This window comes from Anopheles arabiensis, chromosome 2 (genome assembly GCF_016920715.1).
Source record: "Anopheles arabiensis isolate DONGOLA chromosome 2, AaraD3, whole genome shotgun sequence".
In the NCBI taxonomy this organism is placed as follows: domain Eukaryota; kingdom Metazoa; phylum Arthropoda; class Insecta; order Diptera; family Culicidae; genus Anopheles; species Anopheles arabiensis.
The window spans coordinates 58460136-58479393 of NC_053517.1; the positions used below are offsets into that span (position 1 = coordinate 58460136).

Consider the following 19258-nt stretch of genomic DNA (forward strand, 5'->3'; position numbering starts at 1 on the left):
CGTAGTTGTCAGTGGTTCCGTTTATGGTGTATACTATTTTGGTGTGGTTTCTAAAAAAATATTCGTGTCATTTTGTTGGTTTGGGGCTTCAACTGGCCTTGATTCTTGTAGGTAAGCGTTGAACTGTGGTCTGTTATTCAGACTCGTACTTCTATAGCCCGGATTTCTTTGGAATCTCTGGCTTTGATACTGGCCGTTGTTTTGGTATTGGTTTCTTTGGGAATTTCCTCGAAAATTTCCGCGATAATTTCCTCGAAAATTTCCTCTATTATTGTTTCCTCTTCCGTTGTATCGGCTGTTATACCTGCCTCTCTGCTGAAAGTTTTGGTTGAAGTATTGTGGCTTTGCGTAGAGCACCTGCGCTGGTGTGTAATTAATCTCATTTTCCTGAAATTTTGTTACTGCTTCGCTTAGCTTCGAGAAGGATCCTGCTTTTAGGATTATTTTTGTTTCATTGTTTCTTGATTTATTTATTAAAGTTTCTATCCCTGCTTTTGTGGCCATTCGATTTGCAGTCTCTACAGGAATGTTTTCGGTGATATATAGGGATCGTAGTTGGTTTGTTATTTTGCTAATATTGTCGCAAAGTTCGGCTACGTTCCCTTTTGACTGTATTGATTTAAGGTTGGAAATTAATTGGTCAGTTGTGACCGTAGATACGCAATGTTGCTTGAGTGTTGTTATAATTTCTGAGAGATTTTGGTTATCGTTTACTATTTGTCTAACCGTACCCGAGAGTCGTGTCTTGACTAAACGCGAAATTATATTTTCTGCCATATTTTTTTGTTCCTGGGTAGCTGATGCAAATTCATCGTTAGTGATAGAATTGAATAGTTCAATTGCGTCGATGAAGGAATGCAGTGTTTCTGGGGACCCATCATACATCGGTATGAGGGTTGTTCCTAATTTAATGTCTACTTTAGCCATTTTGGTATTGATTTTCGCCTTTAATTTTGATGTAAATTTTAATGCATACACAATAGCTGGTAAACTAATTTTATGTGCATATGCTTGTTCTAATTTTGTTGCTATGATTGTATGGATCTCTCCAAAAATATTCCTTGAGCAGTTTAGGAAGAATTTTATTTCCTCGCTTGAAATTGTATGCTCCAAACTAGCCAAATTATCTGTTATATTTTTATAGATTGATTTAGTCTGCTCTAATTTGTTAAGCAGTGTATCCTTTTTATATCTCCTATTTGGGGCCTTTTTTAAATTTCTTAAGACATTATTAAGGTTCTTGATATATAATTCTATTTCTTCTCTTATTACTGATGCTGACATTTCCCAGTCATTTTTTTTGATGACGGTTGAGTACGTTTGCGACTCATTTTAGTATTACTTATTATTGATATGTCATTATTACTAACAATATATTGTTATATTGTCATTAACCTGTATATATTACTCTACTGTTATTATACATTTGTTGTTATACTGTATATTAGTGTATATTTGTATTTATATATTTTATAGTAAATATTGTTCACTTACAGTACCTTTAATATGCATCGATGTATTCAGGAATGCTTCTTAGAGTCAGGAAAAGTTTTTACGCACACCATGATAAAAATTACCCGCTCTTTGCTTGTAAGGCTGAGAGCAACCGGCCCAGCACAGATAGCCGAGAACGCTGATAGCAGCCGGTTCAGATCGGATCGGTAAGATCGTTGATAACAGTTGGTTAAGGTCGGATCGCAAAGAACGGTGGGAGCAACAGGTTCAGTTTGGGTTAAAAATAAGGATCGCGGACCGGATGCTTGCATGCTGAAACGGATCGCACCTGGCAGGTTCGGAACGCAACGCGCATCATTAATGGTGTGGCGACCACGGTGTGGCCCTACCACTGTTCGGAGCTGACCTCCGGTTATACACACCGCACACGGATAATCCAGGAAACGTCAGCCTGACCGTCCAAATAGACATAGAGCGACAACGTCGCGCGCGACGAAAAATAGCTCAAAATTTCACTCGGTGTAGATCAAAGTAGCTCATTTGACTCAGTCAACCAACTTGTTTTTTATTTGAAAACAGACAAAAATAGGTTAAAATGTGTTCAAATCTATTTTTTTTTGCGTTTGGCATTAATCTGGCTTTTAAAAAAACTAGATAATTTAATTATTTAGGATGAAGCAAAATTGTCGCGCGCGACGAGTAGCTCTGTTTGCAAAATTGAGCTACTTTTTTCACGCGCGAAGTCGTCGCGCGCGACGTTGTCGCTGTATGTCTATTTGGACGGTGACATACACCGCGCACGGATTTACCAAATATGTCAACGTGACATAAGCCACGAGGCCGCGCAATACACTTCCGTCTCAGCGTCTTATAAAAACCCAGCGAACACTACACGCGATCTCTTTTCAATTTATTCTCAAACACAAAAATGGTCTACCGTTTATTCTGGTAGCCAAAATGGGAAGGTCGCTCAAAGCAATCGTACTTCTGTAAACATTGCTTGTTGGGCATCAACTGTTCAATTTTCATGTCGTGAACAACAACAGCAGAGCAGAACGATCAAAATGATGCCGATGCAACACTCACACAAATACGTGGCGCTAATGTCAAACCAGCAGGGTTTGCCTCCACTATTTTTCGACAAAATTATTCTTGCATATCTGAGCTTTCCGTGTATTACCAAAACACCCGAGGTCTACGGACAAAACTCTTCATTGTTTCAAAGTTCAAAGTTTCTTCAGTGCATCTTCAAGCTGTTCTTTAGATATCATCGCGATCACAGAAACCTGGCTCAAGGATGATATTGCCTCGTCTGCACTCTTCGATGACCGATATGATGTTTTCCGAATGGATCGTAACTCCTCAAATAGCCAGAAAACCCGAGGGGGAGGGGTACTGATTGCGGCTAAAACCATGCATCGTACCTCAGTAATCACTGTTGCGAGCTCATCAACCGAAAGTATCTGTATCCGCATGCGTGTTGGCACTTCATTCGTAATAATCGGTACCGTTTACGTTCCACCGATTCTTAGTAATAATACCGAATATATTGCCGCTTACTGTTCATCACTTATGGAAATTTCTGAGAAATATCCACAAGACTCGATCCTCGTGTTGGGAGACTTCAATCAACCAGGCCTTTCTTGGCTATGTGACACTTACGGTTCTCTACATGTCAACATTCCGAGATCCCGTGTATCCCCAGCCTGCTCCCAACTGCTTGATACTCTCAGCTTTGTGGGACTATCTCAGGTCAATAATAATGTAAACAATCATGGGTCTTTACTTGATCTTATATTAGTGAGCCCGCGTATAATTGAGAATGGTATGAGAATTTTCCGTTCCATAGATTGTTTAACTGAGGAAGACCGATATCATCCAAGCTTGCTGGTCAATATTACACTTCCATCTACAACCCAGACTGCTACGGAAGTCACTGGATCGAACAGCTTGAGACATCTCGATTTTAGAAAAGCTGATTTCCCAAAAATAATTGACGCTTTTGCCAATACTGACTGGTCATTCCTTAATTCTGATAGCAATCCCACCTTATCAATCGATTCAACAATCGACTCCTTTCAAATTAAGGTTGGTCTAGTCCTTCACAAATGCTGCCCTACTTTACAAGAGCGCGCAGCTTCCGGTCCCCCGTGGGGCAATAGAGAGTTAAAAAGACTTAAATCTGCGAAAAATAGAGCTTTACATTGTCTCGTAAAGTCTAATCTTCACTCCGACAGACTATTGTTTAACACTGTTAGTGGCAACTATAGAAGATTCAACAGGCATCTGTATAGAATCTATATCAACAAACTTCAACGAAGTATATCCAACGATCCGACTAAAATATTTTCTTTCGTTAACCGTAAGAGGAATAATGCAAAAATCCCGTCAGTAATGTCACTAGACACCGAGAAAGCCTCAAGTGAACTTGAAATCAGTCAGCTCTTTGCCAAAAAATTTAGTTCAGTTTTCGACCTTCAATCTTCGTCACCAATTAATATTGCAACTGCCCTGCAGCACACACCCGCGGATGTTCTAGATATGTCTATAAATGATATTGTCATCACAAATGAATCGGTAGAAAATGCAATCAAACAAATTAAACCCTCATTTATCCAGGGTCCGAACGGGATTCCAGCAATAGTCTTACAGAAGTGCTCAACTTATCTTTCAGAGCCACTGGTTCATCTGTTTAAGCTTTCTCTGCACAGTTCTACATATTCTACTATGTGGAAGTCTTCGTGGATGACACCCGTTCATAAAAAAGGTCCGAGACATGTGTAATAACTCGGACCTTTGTGATATTATGCTCAACACTGAACAGAACCTTCTTGTTTGTTTCTTAGTTCAGCACTGTCCTAGTTCCGGACACGATGCGTTCTATTTATTAATTTCATTAGTTTCACGTCAGGCGAGATACCTGAAGCCGTTTTGCCAAAGTTGCATTTTGTTGTGGGAACCGAAATTGTCATCGGTTCCCTGTTATTTTGTAAGGTGGCAAAATGTGGGAACCATCCGATAAAGTCGCGGACACGCGTCTCTTATTGCATACTGCAGCCGCAGTCCGTTTTGGCGTTAGCTATTCCGGTAGGCAGTGCGTGTGCGTATCGAAATTAGACCTGTCTAGACGGTGTGGAATGTTCGTCACACATGTTATATCTAATTATCGTGGCGTAACTTCCCTATGTGCATCAGCAAAAATACTCGAAATTCTTGTCAAGGAAGCGTTAGTCAGGGGTGGCTTGAATTATATCAGCCCAAGCCAGCACGGATTTGTTCCCAAACGATCGGTGTCGACCAATCTCGTTCAATTCGTGTCTGAATGCCTTACGGCAATGGACGGCAAGTCACAGATTGATGCAATTTATACTGATTTCATGTCAGCATTTGATCGGATTAACCATGACATACAGGCCTATTATATTGCGTTCGGCATTAGAGAAGATTCACTCGCACGTTCATTATGTTCATTTTCGTATCGTTTTGCTAGCGACGTCCCGCTTCGAGTAACTCATCGGCAGATTCGAGTCGACGAAGTAAAAATCGGTACCGTATTGCTCGAACAGGAAGGTGCATTCGAGAGATTTTCTGCCGACAGCTCAAGCTGTCGGAAACGCGCAAATTTAACCTCACAAATAATTTAAGCCACTGTCTATGTGTGTAATTAAGTTTAACATAAGTTTTTCAACATTCTCATCACTCATATTTTCCCCATTTCCAACAATATTATGAAAAAAATGATTTTAAAGAAGTGCTGAATCCGTTTGTTTACACTCACTCCGACCGCCGGTTGCTTTGACCAACTGTCAAACACACAGATGCTAGAACAAAAATGTCGACGAAACCTTCATCGATTCGAATGGCGAAAACGATACCAATTTTTCTCCCGTTCGACTGGAGTGCTTCCGACGGAATCAAAAGTCATTCGAGTAAAATAATAGGCCTGATACTCCTTGCGAAACTGAGCCGGCTTGGCTTTCATAATAATCTAGTCATATGGTTAAAATCATATTTAAACCAAAGATCATACTGTGTTAAAATCAATAAGTGCTTGTCCAACGTGTTCGTTAGTTCGTCCGGTGTCCCACAGGGAAGTAACATTGGCCCAGTATTGTTTATCCTATTTATTAATGATGTTGTATTTGCGCTCCCAAATCAATGTTTGCTTATGTATGCGGACGATATCAAGATTTATGCGACCATTAGAAATGATTCGTACAGCTCGACACTCCAGCACAGCCTAGACGAATTTAGCAATTGGTGCTCTGCGAACTCGCTATCCTTGTGTGTCAATAAGTGTTGCGTGATTAGTTTTACTCGTAAAAAAGACCCTATCAAGCGAGACTATAATCTTGACTCGTGTATAATCCCACGTAACATAGAAACCAAGGACCTCGGCACTATTCTTGACTCATCACTCTCCTTCCGTCAACAATATTCGTACGTCATCGACAAAGCAAATCGGCAGCTTGGTTTTATTCATCGTCTGACATCTGATTTTAATGACCCTTTCTGTTTAAAACAACTGTTTGTCGCCTTAGTCCGGTCCGTACTTGAATTTAATGTTGTAACATGGTCTCCGCACACTAACAACTGGTCCACACGAATTGAGCGAATTCAGAAAAAAATCACAAAAATAGCTATAAGAACCTTACGGCGGAACATGGACCAGCCTCTAACCTATCAAACTAGACGGCTTCTTCTAGGATTGCAGTCCTTAGAGAGACGTAGGGAGGTAGCACAAGCAGTTTTTGTAGCAAAATTAATAAAAGGCGAAATTGATGCTCCCGGGCTTCTTCTTAAAATAAATTTGTACGCCCCTGACCACGCACTACGTCCTCGAAATTTTCTGATCAAAATAGACCGGGCCCGTACTTCCAGAGGAGCTCATGATCCAATTATTTCAATGTGTAAAGCTTTCAATAAGTTCTACTGCTTTTTTTGACTTCAACATTACAGTTGCCACGTTTAAATGTTCATGTCTGTTTTCAAATATATAGCAAGTAAGGTTATTTTAAGTATTACTTTATTTTAATATTGCAAAGGCCCCTGCGCGCGCCACGCAATTATCTTCAATAAATAAATAAAAACAAGCAATTTTCTCATTTTTTTTTTTGTTTCTATGCCGACAAAGCAAGCGCGTCCAGAGAGAGCGAGAGAGAATAAAACTAGAAACACGAGAGAAGGCCACACGGAGCGCTTTCGGGTTTTTTCGCCTTCGCGCACATTTTCCCAAGTAGCAGAGCCGAAGTTGTTGAGAGGTTTTTCTGTGAGCCAAAGCGAGAGGCCCTGTCTTCTCTCTCTAGATTTTGGACGGCAAACCGCCGCCCGTGCAGAGGTGTGTACGTGTGACGAAAAATTATGGATGAAATACGGGGGAAGCGGGGTCTGAAGTTTTTCGTTCGTCACACACACATGCATTTACCAGCGGATATCGCTGGACCGAGTCTACCCATCTCTCTCGATCCACCATGATTTTTCTGCTATCGCGCTCATCCGGGTGTTAGGAATCCTCAGTCTGTCCAGAACTTTCGTTGTGGAAGGATGTACTGAAGTGAGGTGCGATTTCTTGTGCAACGTACTTTGCTCATTTACGTTTTGTGCCGTGTTCCTTCTTCCTCAGTTATGGAATGATTTATCCTAGCAAATTGTTGAGGTAAGTTTCTTGCTGTGTGCTTGTGCAGGTACATTCAACTAACCCTTGGTGTCTTAAAAGTAACAGGTGTGTGCGCTATTTATCAACGACTACCTGCTAGCCTCGTCAACAATCTTCAAAGTGAGCGACGGAAAGAAAACGTTTTCCAGTTTTAAAATATTAAGGTAAGTTTTGATCTAATCCTCTGCGCTAAACTCTCCATAGTAACACATACTACATACATTCATTATTGCTTCATTCAGCCCCCGGTGAGGACGTCATTACTTAACAGAAGCCGATTCAACACGCGCAGCTCCTGTTCATGACGTCATCACGAAACTGAAGCCAGCTGAACACGCGCAGCACGGATGGTACCCCGAGCGCGGTAGGAGGAAGGAAGAACGAGAGGAGGAAGAACGGTAAATTTGGAAGGGGGTAAGCGTTCTGCCGTCTACACAGCGGGAGTATCCCAAAACACATGTGGTAAGGGAGAGGGATATTATTCAATAAACAGCATGCGAATGTGTGCATAAAGCAAATGTGAACAGCCTCATCATTTCTATAAGCAATCCGAAAAAGGGGGTGGAGCAAATACATTGGTATGCGTGAGCGGCTGAAGAAACCAGAACGTTTAGATGTGTGCGTGACGGATGGTTCGGGCGCCTGTGGCGAAGCTCTCGACAAGCCTGCAAACGAGAGCTTTGTGGAGAGCTTTGTAGGGAGCTCAGATTACACAGGCCGCCGTCGGTTTTTGCGTCCTTGGGTTGCTTTATGCGCGCGACCACCCAAGTAGCAGAGCCGAAGTTGTTGAGAGGTTTTTCTGTGAGCCAAAGCGAGAGGCCCTGTCTTCTCTCTCTAGATTTTGGACGGCAAACCGCCGCCCGTGCAGAGGTGTGTGCGTGTGACGAAAAATTATGGATGAAATACGGGGGAAGCGGGGTCTGAAGTTTTTCGTTCGTCACACACACATGCATTTACCAGCGGATATCGCTGGACCGAGTCTACCCATCTCTCTCGATCCACCATGATTTTTCTGCTATCGCGCTCATCCGGGTGTTAGGAATCCTCAGTCTGTCCAGAACTTTCGTTGTGGAAGGATGTACTGAAGTGAGGTGCGATTTCTTGTGCAACGTACTTTGCTCATTTACGTTTTGTGCCGTGTTCCTTCTTCCTCAGTTATGGAATGATTTATCCTAGCAAATTGTTGAGGTAAGTTTCTTGCTGTGTGCTTGTGCAGGTACATTCAACTAACCCTTGGTGTCTTAAAAGTAACAGGTGTGTGCGCTATTTATCAACGACTACCTGCTAGCCTCGTCAACAATCTTCAAAGTGAGCGACGGAAAGAAAACGTTTTCCAGTTTTAAAATATTAAGGTAAGTTTTGATCTAATCCTATGCGCTAAACTCTCCATAGTAATACATACTACTTACATTCATTATTGCTTCATTCAGCCCCCGGTGAGGACGTCATTACTTAACAGAAGCCGGTTCAACACGCGCAGCTCCTGTTCATGACGTCATCACTAAACTGAAGCCAGCTGAACACGCGCAGCACGGATGGTACCCCGAGCGCGGTAGGAGGAAGGAAGAACGAGAGGAGGAAGAACGGTAAATTTGGAAGGGGGAAAGCGTTCTGCGGTCTACACAGCGGGAGTATGCCAAAACACTTGTGGGAAGGGAGAGGGATATTATTCAATAAACAGCATGCGAATGTGTGCATAAAGCAAATGTGAACAGCCTCATCATTTCTATAAGCAATCCGAAAAAGGGGGTGGAGCAAACACATTGGTATGCGTGAGCGGCTGAAGAAACCAGAACGTTTAGATGTTTAGGCTGAAGAAACCAGAACGGGTAGGGACCCAAGGACGCAAAAACCGACGGCGGCCTATGTAATCTGAACTCCCTAAAAAGCTCTCCACAAAGCTCTCGTTTGCAGGCTTGTCGAGAGCTTCGCCACAGGCGCCCGAACCATCCGTCACTCACACATCTAAACGTTCTGGTTTCTTCAGCCGCTCACGCATACCAATGTGTTTGCTCCACCCCCTTTTTCGGATTGCTTATAGAAATGATGAGGCTGTTCACATTTGCTTTATGCACACATTCGCATGCTGTTTATTGAATAATATCCCTCTCCCTTCCCACATGTGTTTTGGGATACTCCCGCTGTGTAGACGGCAGAACGCTTACCCCCTTCCAAATTTACCGTTCTTCCTCCTCTCGTTCTTCCTTCCTCCTACTGCGCTCGTGGTACCATCCATGCTGCGCGTGTTGAACCGGCTTCTGTTAAGTAATGACGTCCTCACCGGGGGCTGAATGAAGCAATAACGAATGTATGTAGTATGTATTACTATGGAGAGTTTAGCGCATAGGATTAGATCAAAACTTACCTTAATATTTTAAAACTGGAAAACGTTTTCTTTCCGTCGCTCACTTTGAAGATTGTTGACGAGGCTAGCAGGTAGTCGTTGATAAATAGCGCACACACCTGTTACTTTTAAGACACCAAGGGTTAGTTGAATGTACCTGCACAAGCACACAGCAAGAAACTTACCTCAACAATTTGCTAGGATAAATCATTCCATAACTGAGGAAGAAGGAACACGGCACAAAACGTAAATGAGCAAAGTACGTTGCACAAGAAATCGCACCTCACTTCAGTACATCCTTCCACAACGAAAGTTCTGGACAGACTGAGGATTCCTAACACCCGGATGAGCGCGATAGCAGAAAAATCATGGTGGATCGAGAGAGATGGGTAGACTCGGTCCAGCGATATCCGCTGGTAAATGCATGTGTGTGTGACGAACGAAAACTTCAGACCCCGCTTCCCCGTATTTCATCCATAATTTTTCGTCACACGCACACACCTCTGCACGGGCGGCGGTTTGCCGTCCAAAATCTAGAGAGAGAAGACAGGGCCTCTCGCTTTGGCTCACAGAAAAACCTCTCAACAACTTCGGCTCTGCTACTTGGGGAGCTCAGATTACACAGGCCGCCGTCGGTTTTTGCGTCCTTGGGTCGTCACATCGTGTTGTCTCGATTACACTACAGCATCGAACCATCGCTCCGTATGTCCCCCCTCCTACGCGTACAAAACCACCAGTACAGCGCGACGCTTTGCCGAAGATGGTTGTGCGCATTTCGTTCAAAGTCTCGTGCGCCGGTGTATTTTGGTAGTGTGAAATGAATAAACAGTGTGCACAGACGCACATGCAGTGCGTGGATTGACAGGTAAGAATTTACTAAACAGAGGCATCGCAGATTGTCGACAAGTTTCCCGCAGCCTGGCTCGACCCGGTACTTTACACTATGACGCCATTCGTGAGTATAAAGGATTCTAAATGTGTTGTGAAAGTGTACTTTATAGGCCCGATTATTAAACACAAACGGAAATGACACAAGACAAGTGCGTCAAGACAAACGAAAAATAGGTATGCATTTTGAAACCGTTCTTGTGACAGACAAGTTTCGTTAAATTTTTTCTTTCGTTAAAGCTGTGTCGATGTGTCAAAATGTTCAAAATCAAAACAAAAAACGTAAACAAGTTTATTTGAGACACGATCGTTTATCAAGCAACAATCCTTGTTTAAAATATCGAAATGATTTTATCCCACTTCGTAAGTGACGATAGCGGCAGTGAAGAAGAAACAACGGTAGATTTGGCAAAACAGCACCGACTGCTTCGAAGTATTTTCGACACGTTAAAGCTTTATAACCAAGCGTGAGTTAAGCATACGGATCATTTGTGCAAACCGTGTTATACATGTTTCATTTCGTGGTTGTTAATTTAAGATTTAAGAAAAAAATTCGTGTGTCGAAGGAAATTTTCCTTGACATTCTGGCGGAGATCGAGCCCTCCGAATATTTGTTATAACTAAAAGTGTATGCAGTTAGATGTGATAATTTCATGTGCGTATGCTGTTGGTTGTTGAAGCAGCCACTCGCTGAAGAAGTTTCTGGAATCCAATGCTGTTGAACACAAACCAGGTGCGTGAGCCCTTCATCTTTCGACTACCATCGAAGAACAACAGAGGAAGGAAATAACAGCAGCTTCTTAATCCAAAACAGCAGCACGTTACCAGTATCTCCAGCTTATCGCCATTTGTATGGATATGGCAGTACACATATTTTTATTTAAAATGATAAAATTTGATTATTTCTGAAATAAAATACTTATATTTTGTCGTGAATGCAACAGCAACAACTCTGTTGTTGTGTTTTGTCGGTCAAACAATCTGAGATTGGCGCCTTTCCGTGACAAAAAGCTGACGGAAAGCAGTTTGACAATTTTGGATTTCCGTTTGTGTTTCATAATACATATCTTGGCAGTACGCTTGTGAGTTTGTGTTTCGTCAAAAAAAAATTCCAACACACAACACAACCCTCCCGACAATGGCACTCAAATTCTCTCATTTTCTCATGCCCTCTCTGTCACATTCGTAGCTCGATCTCCCTCTTCTGGGACTTAGCGTTCTGAGCATGCGGTTTTTGCAACGGTCATTTCGTGCTGCTTCGATCTCATCACCTTCTTTCCCCTCCCACCCCTCTTTTTGATCATCGCTTTGGGGCTTGCAAATTTTTGACATGTCAAATGAGAATGAAGCGAAAATGTAAACAACAAGTGTTCGCGTGTGCGGTGGTTTTGTAAGTATTTTATGCAAATTATATGATATTTATCATTAAAAACGTTTTGTTTTGTAGAATAAACATAAAATCAACCACGGAAGTATGATTTAGTTGTGGTGGAAGAGAAAAAAAATGCTTGGAGCATGGAATAAAACCGGATGAAATTTCTAGCCTTCACGCACGATGCCGACGCTGAGGTAAGGTGTGCTTGTGTTTAATTTCGATGATTGTTTCATTTTAGGGTGTGATTTTTGAGATATAACTGTTCCTGGCGGGGATAGTCAATAGTCGATACACTCTGCAGCTGTGAAGGGGTGCAGAAAAAGGGGCTCGCTACCACCTTTCCCACACTCGGACGCATTTTCCGTGAATGTAAGATTTGTTCCTGTTTTTTAATTGAATGGTTTTTAATGTATGTGACCTTCCTCCCAGTAGGCTACATGCGCCAAATCTAACGGTGATCCGTATTGTGAAGGAATTGGCATAGGCGGTGCCGGGGACTTGGTGAAAATGGTACACAACGGCATCGAGTACGGTGATATTCAACTGATCTGCGCAGCGTGTCACCTGATGCTGGCGCTGGGCATGGCACGGAAGGAAATGGCACAGGAGTTCGACGTGTCGAACAAGGGCGTATTGGATTCGTTCCTGATCGAGATCCCGCACGATTTTCTGAACCGCGACGTTGAGGGATAGATGCTTGAGCTTATTCGTGACTTGGCCACAAGGATACGGGCAAATTGTCGGCGGTTGCCGCCCTGCGCCATGCCGTTCCGGTGATGCGAATTGATGGAGCGGTCTTTTCCCGCTGCTTATCTGCTCTGAAGGATGAGCATGCTCAGGGCAGCAATCAACCGGCCGGGCCCAGCACGAAAGGTATCGTGTGCGCAGGGCTTCATGTTGCAGCGCGAAGCGGGGGTTCAAGTGGATTTTAAACTACGATGGTATTGTACTGGTGTGGCGCGGCGGTTGAATCATGTCCATCAGCAACTTTCGGAACGCGTTTATGCGCAATCCACATGTTACCACGTGTATTCCATTCTATGCCTCTGCAGCTGTTTAATGACTGTCATTGACTTGCTAAGCTCGTTAGGCTAGCAAAACGAAAATGGATCGAGGTTCATGGAACACAAGTATTTAAACATGCTAGTTCATCCAAATATCAAAAAGCGACATCACGCTACTGAACATAATCGTCTTGTGCAACACAATGAAAGGATTTCTTGCTAGTGCTTTCATGATGTGCTCGGACATATAAACTCGGACATAAACATTAACATCGTCAGGCAAGTACACTTTGGAGACCACGATTCGAAACACACTCTAATGCAAATATGTTTTATGTATTTTCAGGTTGTAGTATAAGTCATGTATGGTTGGATTCCTGTAGAAGTAAGTGGTCTAGCAATCTGTGGCCAGACTATCCGAGTAGATGACATTAATCAATTAAAACTATGAAGCTGGATATGCTTTAAAGGACTCTCTTACAGAAGGTAAAACCTCGAAGGAGTAATTATCTGTTCGGTAATATCTTTTCACAAAACATGATAATCTAAATTGGCCAGTCGCTTTTGTCGCATTACTAGCAATTTCATTAAAAATTTTTGTAAAAGGTCACTTAACTAACATGTCCATATAAAATCGTATATAACACTTATTAATCGCTATAATCAACTCAAAGTATGTTTAAAATATTTCAAATAACTAAATATTATTAAGAAAAAATAATAACACAACCATCGAACGTTTCATAATTCATTTATTATTCTACTTGTCTTCACATTCATAACATTATTCGCTATTCACCTGCAACACCAAACTTAACTGTTAGCAACTGTGAATTAAGTATTACTTAAAATAGTTAACATTTCACAAATTCTTTATCTACACCATCAAAATTAATTTCAACATACTTTCTTACCTATAACTACATTAAGTACTATTTACAATATTAATTCTTTTGAATATTACATATTACAGCTAGTAGCTCCCACATTCGAACCGCTCATGGTAACCTGCAATTATGTTATTTGTAGTTTTTCATTTAGTTTCAATGTAAAGTAATAGTTGAAAAACATAAAATTTGATTTCATCCAACTTACAGGTTTTACAGGTGAACAACAATTAGCAACTCCCGATCGAATTGCACACAACAACCACCCACAATCACAGCTGTAAAAAGTAAGTATATGAGTTTTGCATGTCTTTAAAATGTCTTATTTTTAATATTTATCTCCATACTTACAGAAATCTACACAAAAACTGGGTTTTATAAGCGCACGAAAAGCGACGCGGCTATCTTTGAATAAAAAGTAAACAAAAGAGTTTCGTTTTAATTTAATTTTGACAGCGGGTGTGGTGATGGCTTGAGCGATTTGGAACAATCATTCTCCGGACAGGATTCGATCCGATCCGTAACGTCACTGAGCGCCGGTTCATTTAAAGCTTCTTCTCTGAGTTCTGCTTATACCAAGAAGCAAAACTGAAGCAGAGAAGAAGCTGTGGCGGTTTCCATACAAACTCTCTCTGAGATTGTTGAAAGGGGGGTCTCTTCGACGAATTAGTAACACCCTCGCGCGAGCCCTCCCCCTCCCCACCCGTAACGCACGGTGCGCTCTGCAGTTCTCAATGTGTTTGTGTTCTTTCCAGTCATGCTACGAACACATCTAAAGATAGTTGTTTCTTTCGTTTCTCGTTTTCTTTCATGCATAGACACGATCGCAAATACGCACTTATTCTAACAACAAACACAAACACGGTCATTTTTTATTTCATTAAACACTTTATTGAAACATAAAGTACACTTTCACAACACATTCAGAATCCTTCATACTCACGAATGACGTCATACAGCAAAGTACCGGGTCGAGCCAGGCTGCGGGAAACTTGTCGACAATCTGCGTTGACTCTGTTCAGTAAATTCTTACCTGTCTATCCACGCACTGCATGTGCGTCTGTGCACACTGTTTATTCACTGCATACTTCACCAAAACACACCGGCGCACGAGACTTTCAACGAAATACGCATCAACACACAAACACTGCGCGCGGGACTTAGAACGAAACGCGCACAACCATCTCCGACAAAGCGTCGCGCTGTACTGGTGGTTTTGTACGCGTAGGAGGGGGGGGGGGCATACGGAGCGATGGTTCGATGCTGTAGTGTAAGCGAGACAACACGATGTGACGAGCAGCTCCAAGTTGAGCTCGCTGAAAGAAGACACACACATTCACAGACGGCTCGTCAAAGCACGGTATTTGTATTGGTGTTAGTGAAGCGCGCGTGTAAAACAGAATGCGAACTCTCATCGCAGCGCGTTTCTCCTTGCTTCCTCAAGCTTCCTCATACCCCTCGGCCTGAATCACTCAAAATTTGGGATCTCATTGTTTGCGTGGTCGACAGCGTCACTCAAATCACTCAAAAAATACACTCATTTTGCCGGACGGGCACCCGTCCGCGGGACTTAGAACGAAACGCGCACAACCATCTCCGGCAAAGTGTCGCGCTGTACTGGTGGTGTTGTACGCGTAGGAAGGGGGGGACATACGGAGCGATGATTCGATGCTGTAGTGTAAGCGAGACAGCACGATGTGACGAGCAGATCCAAGTTGGTGAGCTCGCTGAAAGAAGACACACACATTCACAGACGGCTCGTCAAAGCACGGTATTTGTATTGGTGTTAGTGAAGCGCGCGTGTAAAACAGAATGCGAACTCTCATCGCAGCGCGTTTCTCCTTGCTTCCTCAAGCTTCCTCATACCACTCGGCCTGAATCACTCAAAATTTGGGGTCTCATTGTTAGCGTGGCCCTTTCAACAATCTCAGAGAGAGTTTGTATGGAAACCGCCACAGCTTCTTCTCTGCTTCAACTTTGCTTCTTGGTATAAGCAGAACTCAGAGAAGAAGCTTTAAATGAACCGGCGCTCAGTGACGTCACGGATCGGATCGAATCCTGTCCGGAGAATGATTGTTCCAAATCGCTCAAGCCATCACCACACCCGCTGTCAAAATTAAATTAAAACGAAACTCTTTTGTTTACTTTTTATTGATAGATAGCCGTGTCGCTTTTGTGCATGTTAAAATAAAATTCAGAACTGTAGAAAACTTTTACGAAGAAACTGTTTGTGTTTCCTGATAACCTGTAAGTATATAAATAAAGGATCAAAATGCGTAAAATTTAGATCGGTTTACAACTAATAAACCTTCATTTTTCAGCTGTATTTGAAGCTGCATTACTTATTTGAAGAACGTCAGCTGTTGTTCTGTACTGTTTGTTCGAGATTCGTCGTAAATTCTTCGCCTTTGTAACCTGTAAGATCAACTAAAACACGTTTTATATCAATAAATAACCCCATAACTTTTATCTAAACGAAATGTGGAATATACTTATATTATCATTGCAGGTTACGATGAACGCTTCGAGTGTGGCAGCTGCCGGATGTGGATGCGAGCAGGAATGTCATTGCAGAAGCCTGGCTGTTGAAAATAACAGGAAAATACATATATTGACAAATCTAACAACAGATTTACATATGAAATTAGATGAACTTTTAGCAAGGCAACGTCAACATCCAATTCAGCCTTTGGATACTGTTGCAGTTATAGTGCAAGAGGATGAAGCAGATGGGTTTGTCTTTGCCAAAATTAGTAACAAAAACGAGCTAGCCAAATTTGAGGCGGATTTGATGTTGACGGAGCGTTTTTCTTTTATAAAAACGAGGCTACTTAAACAACTTAAGTCCGTAGGAAGCATACCAAGGATGCATGAAGCCCTGTACATAATTTTTAATAGAGTTTTTTTAATGGAGTGCTCGTGGAGTGGACTAGGAATAGGACGTAAAAAAACAAAAGTAGAATTTAGGACAAATGTAAATATATTACGATTATTTAAGGAAATTGGAAATATACAGGACATAGCAGAGTTAGAAAAAATTTTTAGCAAGAAGCTCCGTAACGCTGGTTCTGCTGCCCAAAGAACCGGGGTCATTAAAAGCGTCAGTCGAGGGAAATTTACAAAAAAGAAGAAAGAGGAAAAAAAATCTGAAACTTTGTAAATATTGTAAATAATATGAATTATAGATTTAGTAGTTTTAATATAAATTTTAGTGATTTGTTTTCAAAGAAGACATATTTTGTGAATTAAATAATTTTATGAAATAGTATAATTAAGTTGCTAATGTTTTAATTACTGTGGAAGTTGAATAAATTGGAAAATCACTAGTTTTATAAAAGAAAGTCTTACATGCTCTTTTTATGACTTTAATGGATTGAAGAATGTTGAAATGTAATAAGAGCTTCACATTAAAAGTCATATTTCCGCTACCGAAAACACGAAACTGTTAACGAACTGTCAGTGTCGCAAATAAAAGTAAAATTTACTAAAGAACTATGCGACAGTTAATCCAAAAATGCAGAAAAGGTTGTAACAAGCGTCGACTGTGACTGACTGAAAAATGCTGATTTGTTAAGTATGTTAGGATAATTAATTAGCACGATGCGATGCATCACGCTTCAATTTAGTTTAAAATTATTTCCAGAAGTGGAACTTAATAAAGTTTATGCTTACTACCTTAATCAGTTTTATCAGTTTTTTACTACCATTACTTAATATATAATTAATTGCTACTTTTCTCAAAATCTGACACCGTTATTGTCCAGTATTTTGAGTTGATTTAGCGAAGACGTGTTACCACAAAAGGCTAGACCACTTACTTCTACAGGAATCCATCCATACATGACTTATACTACAACCTGAAAATACATAAAACATATTAGCATTAGAGCGTGTTTCGAATCGTAGTCTCCAAAGTGTACTTGCCTGACGATGTAATTGTTTATGTGGTATACGTTCGAGAACATCTTGAAATAGAAAGCACTAGCAAAAAACAACCCTCCCATTGTGGTGCACTGAACGATCATGTTCTTTAGGCTCAACAATTCGGTTATTTTAGTGCTTGTTTTCGTGGTAGTTGCGTGATGGCGTGTTCCTATAGTGCGATGAACTATCATGTTTTCAGTCAAATATTTGTACACTATCTATTTTCGTTCAGCTAGCCTAATGAGCTTAGCAAGTCACTGGCAGTCGCAAAGCAGCTGCAGAGCAATAGAATGGAGTACGCGTGGTAATATGTGGATTGCGCACAAAAGTGTTCCGAATCTTGCTGATGAACATGATTCAACCGCAGCGCCACATCAATTCAATAAAATCGTAGTTTGGGGTCCATTTGTTTGGGATCCATCTCCGCTTTGCGCTGCAACATGAAGCCCTGCGCACACGATACCTTTCGTGCTGGGCCCGGCCGGTTGATTGCTGCCCTGAGCATGCTCATCTTTCAGAGCAGATAAGCAGCGGGAAAAGACCGCTCCATCAATTAGCATCACCGGAACGGCATGGCGCAGGGCGGCAACCGCTGACAATTTGCCCGTATCCTTGTGGCCAAGTCACGAATGAGCTCAAGCATCTATCCCTCAACGTCGCCGTTCAGAAAATCGTGCGGGATCTCGATCAGGAACGAATCTGATACGCCCTTGTTCCACACGTCGAACTCCTGTGCCATTTCCTTCCGTGTCATGCCCAGCGCCAGCATCAGGTGACACGCTGCGCAGATCAGTTGAATATCACCGTACTCGATGCCGTTGTGTACCATTTTCACCAAGTCCCCGGCACCGCCTATGACAATTCCTTTACAATACGGATCACCGTTAGATTTGGTGCATATAGCCTACTGGGAGAAAGGTCACATACATTACAAACCATTCAATTAAAACAAAGGAACATATCTTACATCCGCGGAAAATGCGTCCGAGTGTGGGAAGGGTGGTAGCGAGCCCCTTTTTCTGCATCCCTTCACAGCTGCAGAGGGTATCGACTATTGACTATCCCCGCCAGGAACAGTTATATCTCAAAAATCACACCCTAAAATGAAACAATCATCGAAATTAAACACAAGCACACCTTACCTCAGCGTCGGCATCGTGCGTGAAGGCTAGAAATTTCATCCGGTTTTATTCCATGCTCCAAGCATTTTTTTTCTCTTCCACCACAACTAAATCATACTTCCGTGGTTGATTTTATGTTTATTCTACAAAACAAAACGTTTTTAATGATAAATATCATATAATTTGCATAAAATACTTACAAAACCACCGCACACGCGAACACTTGTTGTTTACATTTTTGCTTCACTCTCATTTGACATGTCAAAAAGTTGCAAGCCCCAAAGCGATGAACAAAAAGAGGGGTGGGAGGGGAAAGAAGGTGATGAGATCGAAGCGGCACGAAATGACCGTTGCAAAAACCGCATGCTCAGAACGCTAAGTCCCAGAAGAGGGAGATCGAGCTACGAATGTGACAGAGAGGGCATGAGAAAATGAGAGAATTTGAGTGCCATTGTCGGGAGGGGGGATGCTTGAAATAAAATGTTAACAAGCATCGATTTCAAGCATGCATGTCGCGCGACATTTTGCCAACCGGACTCTGCCCAACTGGCATTATCGCGCGATTTTTATGTGTATCCATCATTTTTCTCATTCTAACATTCAG

General features: G+C 41.9%; 5 long non-coding RNA genes across 6 annotated transcripts; 2 read left to right on the top strand and 3 right to left on the bottom strand.

The window, feature by feature from the left end:
• Nucleotides 1-6674: 6674 nt before the first annotated feature.
• LOC120897852 lies at nucleotides 6675-8898 on the top strand. Its single transcript, XR_005738582.1, has 5 exons — nucleotides 6675-7111; nucleotides 7178-7275; nucleotides 7354-8299; nucleotides 8366-8463; nucleotides 8542-8898. It is a non-coding gene; the product is annotated as an uncharacterized LOC120897852 (long non-coding RNA).
• Nucleotides 8899-9172: 274 nt separating this feature from the next.
• LOC120897854 lies at nucleotides 9173-9872 on the bottom strand. Its single transcript, XR_005738585.1, has 3 exons — nucleotides 9641-9872; nucleotides 9477-9574; nucleotides 9173-9398 (listed from the first exon to the last, which is right to left on the bottom strand). It is a non-coding gene; the product is annotated as an uncharacterized LOC120897854 (long non-coding RNA).
• Nucleotides 9873-15741: 5869 nt separating this feature from the next.
• LOC120897722 lies at nucleotides 15742-16234 on the top strand. Its single transcript, XR_005738573.1, has 3 exons — nucleotides 15742-15856; nucleotides 15931-16026; nucleotides 16119-16234. It is a non-coding gene; the product is annotated as an uncharacterized LOC120897722 (long non-coding RNA).
• On the bottom strand, nucleotides 15763-17470 carry LOC120897723. The gene is made up of 3 exons (XR_005738574.1): nucleotides 17428-17470; nucleotides 15918-16191; nucleotides 15763-15854 (listed from the first exon to the last, which is right to left on the bottom strand). It is a non-coding gene; the product is annotated as an uncharacterized LOC120897723 (long non-coding RNA).
• Nucleotides 17471-17538: 68 nt separating this feature from the next.
• LOC120897721 lies at nucleotides 17539-19014 on the bottom strand. 2 transcript variants are annotated; one of them, XR_005738572.1, is made up of 3 exons: nucleotides 18855-19014; nucleotides 18501-18797; nucleotides 17539-18437 (listed from the first exon to the last, which is right to left on the bottom strand). It is a non-coding gene; the product is annotated as an uncharacterized LOC120897721 (long non-coding RNA). The 2 variants fall into 2 exon arrangements; XR_005738571.1 differs by having other exon boundaries at nucleotides 17539-18440; nucleotides 18855-19012.
• Nucleotides 19015-19258: the final 244 nt, after the last annotated feature.